The following is a 6139-nucleotide window of genomic DNA, read 5'->3' as shown; positions in this document are numbered from 1 at the left end:
GATCCGGGCCGAGATCCCGGAGATGTTTGGGTCTATTAAGACCACGCTGATGGAGACATTTGAGGAGCGGTACGCCGCACTGACTGAGGCTGCAGCTGCTGCCGCTACCGCAGCTGTGGCTGCTGCCAGGCCGCAAGAGGGCGATTCGTTGCTGTTCCGAGAATTCAGCAACACGAAACCCCCTGAGTTCGATGGGACGCAGGATCCAATTGCGGCGATGAGGTGGATCGCCGACATTGAGGGGTGCTTCTACACTTGTTCATGCCCGGAGCACCTGAGGGTATGGTTCGCCTTGAACCAGCTCCGTCTGGGAGCGAAGGATTGGTGGAAGTTCGTGACGGTGAACTTCACTCTGGCGGAGATTATAGCGGTGACGTGGGAGAGGTTTACTGAGATGTTCAGGAACGAGTATGTTCCCCCAGTGGAGAGGGAACGATTGATTCAGGAGTTCTTGACCCTGAAGCAGGGTACTGATTCCGTTGCGGTGGTCACACGGAAGTTTCACGAGAGGGCGATGTTCTGCCCAGAGCTGGTGTCTACGGAGTAGTCACGGATGAGCCGGTATTTAGGCGTTTTGAGGAGGGATATCCGGGAGTTTGTGTCAAACTCCACCTATCGTACTTTCACTAAGCTTCAGGCGAACGCCAGGAAGCGCGAGATCGAGTTGGAGACCCAGGCCAGGGAGGAGGCCGAGTCTCGGCAGGTGGATCGGCGGCCAGCTCAGTCTCAGCCGGCAGCCAAGCGGATCAAGTCCGCTGATTCGAGGATGGGAGGTCCGAAGGGCCGCACTTGCGGAAAGTGCGGCAAGGGCCATGAGGGGGCGTGTCGAGCTGGTGGTTGCTACAAGTGTGGCAAGGAGGGACACATTGCCAGGGATTGCCCTAAGGGGTTTATGGTTTGCTTTCACTGCAACCAGACAGGCCATCGGAAGGCTGAGTGCCCGCAGCTTCATCAGGGATCTACACCGACTACCAGGACTACTGAGACCCGACCGGCGAAGGTCGAGGCCCCGAGGGCTCGCGGGAGAGCCTTTCAGCTGATTGTGGAGGAGGTCCGCGCTACGCCCGATGTTGTGGCAGGTATGCTATAATTCACGTAATTACTTTAAAGTCGAAATGTTATGCTTATGTTAATGTATGTGTAGGTACTTTTCTTGTGAACTCTATGCCTGCTCTAGTGTTATTTGATTCGGGTGCGAGTAGATCCTTTGTATCGTTAGCTTTTAGTCAGCATATCAGCATTAGTCGTGAGCCGTTAAGTCGGCCTCTGAGCGTTTCTATTGCGGCCGAGAGGGTGGTTTGTGCCACGGAGGTTCTTCGGGGATGCGTGCTAGAGATTTTCGGGGTTGCGTTTCCGATTGACCTATATCCTATTGCGATGGGGGATGTCTGTGTCATCGTGGGCATGGACTGGTTGAGCCGATTCAGCGCTGTCATCGACTGCAAGCGTCAATTGGTGACTATACGAGACCCTAGTGGGGAAGTTCTTACGGTATACGGCGAGGGTACCCGTTCGGGATCAACTTTTTGTTCGGCCGCTAGGGCGAGGCAATGTCTACAGCAGGGATGTAAAGGTTTTGTGGCGTATGTGATGGATACACGGGAGGCTTCCGAGAGACCGAGGACAGTGGAGGAGGTTCCAGTGGTGCGCGAGTTTCCAGATGTTTTTCCCAAGGAGTTGCCGGGAGTACCTCCTGCGAGGCAAGTAGAGTTTGGTATCGACCTGATTCCGGGGGCTGCGCCTATTGCGAAGGTGCCTTATCGTCTTGCACCTCCAGAGATGCAAGAGTTGTCCTCGCAACTCCAGGAGTTGCTGGGGAAGGGATTTATTCGGCCGAGTAGCTCGCCGTGGGGAGCACCGATTCTGTTCGTCAAGAAGAAGGATGGTTCACACCGGGTGTGTATTGATTACCGGGAGTTGAACAAGGTGACGGTCAAGAACCGCTATCCGTTACCGAGGATCGATGATCTATTCGATCAGTTGCAAGGGGCATCTTGGTTTTCCAAGATCGATTTGAGATCAGGGTACCATCAGGTAAGAGTGCGGGATGAGGACGTTCAGAAGACAGCATTCAGGATGCGGTATGGGCATTACGAGTTCGTGGTGATGCCTTTCGGGCTCACCAATGCCCCGGCAGTATTCATGGACCTCATGAACAGGGTATGCAGGCCGATGCTGGATCGGTCTGTGATTGTATTTATTGACGACATCCTAGTGTATTCGCGAACTAGAGAGCAGCATGAGGGACATTTGAGGGAGGTCCTTGAGGTACTGAGGTCGAAGAAGCTATATGCAAAATTCTCCAAATGTGACTTCTGGTTGCGAGAGGTCCAATTTCTTGGACATGTTGTTAATCAGGCAGGGATATTGGTCGATCCGGCCAAGGTGGAAGCAGTGATGAGTTGGGAGGCACCGAAGTCACCTTCCGAGATCAGGAGTTTCCTTAGGTTGGCGGGGTACTATCGGAGGTTTATTAGGGACTTCTCCAAGATCGCGGTACCGCTCACCAGATTGACCCGGAAGGGTGTTACATTCTCATGGGGACCCGAGCAGCAGACTTCCTTCGAGACACTTCGTCAGAGACTGTGCGAAGCCCCGGTATTAGCTCTCCCGGAAGGGATGGAGGACTTCGTCGTATATTGCGACGCATCGATTTCGGGACTGGGTGCAGTCTTGATGCAGAGGGGCCATGTGATAGCTTATGCATCGAGGCAGCTAAAGCCTCACGAGGCGAGATATCCCACGCATGACTTAGAGTTGGGGGCAGTAGTGTTCGCTCTCAAGATTTGGCGTCACTACCTGTACGGGGTTCATTGTACTATATACACGGACCATAAGAGTTTGAAGTACTTGATGGATCAACCCAACCTAAATATGCGTCAGAGGAGATGGTTGGATGTGGTTAAGGATTATGACTGTGAGATCCTATACCACCCAGGCAAGGCTAATGTGGTAGCCGATGCATTGAGTCGTAGGGGGGAGAGCATTCCATTGCGAGATGTATGTCTGAGACTGACGGTGATGACCCCGGTATTGGATGCTATTCATGGGGCGCAGGCCGAGGTTGTGAGATCCGAGATGCAGAAGAAAGAGAGGGTCGTTGGGTTAAATTTAGGGTTCGTTAAGGATGGACGAGGACTTCTGATGTTTCAGGGTCGGATTTGGGTACCATTCGTGGGCGGTACGCGTACTATTTTGATGGAGGAGGCTCATAGATCGAAATTCTCGATCCATCCCGGTGCTACGAAGATGTATTTGGACTTGAGGAAGGAATATTGGTGGCCTTGCATGAAGAGAGACGTCGCTTGGTTCGTTGAGAGGTGTTTGACCTGCCGTAGGGTTAAGGCCGAGCACCAGAGACCGCATGGTAAGTTGCAGCCCTTGGAGATTCCTGAGTGGAAGTGGGAACAGATTACTATGGATTTCATCACCAAATTGCCGAGAACTGCCAGGGGAGTCGATGCAATTTGGGTGATTGTGGATAGATTGACGAAGAGTGCACACTTCCTTGCCATTAGCGAGAGTTCATCAGCGGAGAAGTTAGCGGAGCTATACGTGAGAGAGGTAGTATCTCGGCATGGAGTGTCGATCTCGATTGTTTCAGACCGTGATGTACGCTTCACTTCCAGGTTCTGGAAGAAATTCCATGAGGAGTTGGGTACTAAACTGCATTTTAGTACCGCATACCATCCCCAGAAAGACGGTCAGAGCGAGCGGACGATTCAGACACTGGAAGACATGCTTAGAGCATGTGTGTTAGACTTCGGGGGTAGCTGGGATGCGCATTTACCCTTGGCTGAGTTTTCCTACAACAACAGCCATCATTCGAGCATTGGTATGCCACCTTTTGAGTTGTTGTATGGTAGGAGGTGTCGGACTCCCATTTGCTGGGGAGAGGTGGGACAGAGAGTGATGGGCAGTACAGAGATCGTACTCCAGACGACAGAGCAGATTCAGCAGGTTAGGCAGAGGTTATTGACCGCCCAGAGCCGACAGAAGAGTTATGCGGACAGACGCCGGTCCGAGCTGGAATTTCAGGTTGGCGACTTCGTTCTCCTGAAGGTTTCTCCCTGGAAGGGAGTGATCCGGTTCAGAAAGAGGGGCAAGTTGGGGCCCCGGTTCATAGGTCCATTTCGTGTAATTGCAAGGGTAGGTCGGGTAGCTTATCGGTTGGAGTTGCCAGTAGAGTTGGGACAGATTCACAATACCTTTCACGTATCACAGTTAAGGAAGTGTATAACCGATGAATCGGCAGTGGTTCCGTTAGAGGATATTCAGGTGGATGCAAGCCTGAATTACGCCGAGAGACCGGTGGCTATCAGGGATCGGAAGATCAAGGTTCTGCGGAACAAGGAAGTACCTCTGGTGTTGGTTCAGTGGCAACATCGGAAAGGATCGGAGATGACTTGGGAGCCGGAGCGTGAGATGCGGGAGCAACATCCGGAGTTATTCGCAGAGTGAGACTTCGAGGGCGAAGTCTAGTTCTAGTGGGGGAGAATTGTAACAGCCCGGAAGTTCAGGTATTGCTTTAAAACTATTTTTGGGGCATTTTAGGAAGGGACTCGGCGAGTTGGTGCCTGACTCGCCGAGTAGGACCACAGACTTGGTCGTGGGTTCGCGACTGGACTCGACGAGTCCAGATATGGACTCGGCGAGTCGACGCTGTTCAGCAGAAACCTTAGCCGTTTGGTTTGGATCGTATATAACGCCTCTTAGGCCATCATTGTTCGTCTTTTGGCCGATTGAGAAGAACCCTAATCGTTTGTGGACGTCTAGAGCAGGAGGGAAAGCTATTGGAACTTTGAGGAATTTGTTAGGCAAGAAGAAGAAGAGTTTTGGCCAAAGGAATATCAAGGAGGATCGGGTCCTGAGGTTTGGAGACACAGAGAGTGCGTTTTCAGGTAATACTCGGACCATTTCTGTTATTTTGATGTGTACACGAATCTAGGGTTTATGAAACCCATTTGGTGATTAGATAGATTATAACGTTGTTACCCAAACGTTTATACCCCAGTAATAGGATGTTTAGAGGTCCAGAAAGTCCCATGATTGCGTATTTCGGGACCATGCGTATTTCAGGAAGCAGTTGATCGACTGCATGGCATGGACTCGCCGAGTCCAATGATCAGACTCGGCGAGTAGCTTGAAGATCCACTGGACTCGCCGAGTTGTTCTTCAGACTCGGCGAGTAGCTTGAAGATTCACTGGGACTCGCCGAGTTGTTCTTCAGACTCGGCGAGTGGAGTCGGGGTGGCCCCGCGATTCTTCCACGAGGATCTCGTCGAGTCAAGAGGGATACTTGACGATTAGAAAGGGGAACAACAGGGAAAGTTGGGGAGGACGTCTAGACTCGCCGAGTCGCCTTTGCACTCGACGAGTCCGGTCAAGTTGACCGTTGACCAGAGTTGACCTGCATGTAAATTCTTAGGGTCAGTTGTTTTGAATGACAAGAGTATTAATAAGGGTATATGGTATTATAGGGAGTCTGTAGATCGGCGGATCGAGTGCGAGTAGTTTCAAGAGTTGATAGCTTACATTACCACGAGGTGAGTCTTCTCACTATACTTCACCCGGAAGGGTTTAATTGTGAGACCGGAAGGTCGTATATGATATGTGTTATTTATGCTATAAATAGAAAGGTAGTTGCTATGCATGATATGTATGTTTATACGGGCCGGAAGGCGATATGTTATGTGACAGAAAGGTCAGGTATGATGTATGTTATATGTGCTATGTGTGTTATATTAAATGTATTATATGTTGTAAATGTTATGGGCCGGAAGGCAATATACTATGGGCCGGAAGGCAATATGATACGGGCCGAAAGGCAATATGTTATGGGCCGGAAGGCGATTATGTTTACGGGCCGGAAGGCAATGTGTTGTGGACCGGAAGGTCAGGGCCTGGAAAGGCGTATATGTGTAAGTCGTATACTGGGGAACTCACTAAGCATTTATGCTTACAAGTTGTTACGTATGTGTTTCAGGTACTAGCGAGGACCGTGGGAAGGCGCCGGCATGATGCATACACACTGCTGCTATTTGAGATCTTGGGGATTTTATATATTTATTTGATATGAAACATGAAATAAATACTATTGGTTGAATGAAATTACTTTATTTTAAATGAAAATTTTATT

This window comes from Lactuca saligna, chromosome 9, assembly GCF_052625555.1.
Source record: "Lactuca saligna cultivar CGN05327 chromosome 9, ASM5262555v1, whole genome shotgun sequence".
NCBI lineage: Eukaryota > Viridiplantae > Streptophyta > Magnoliopsida > Asterales > Asteraceae > Lactuca > Lactuca saligna.
This window is presented reverse-complemented; position numbering follows the sequence as displayed.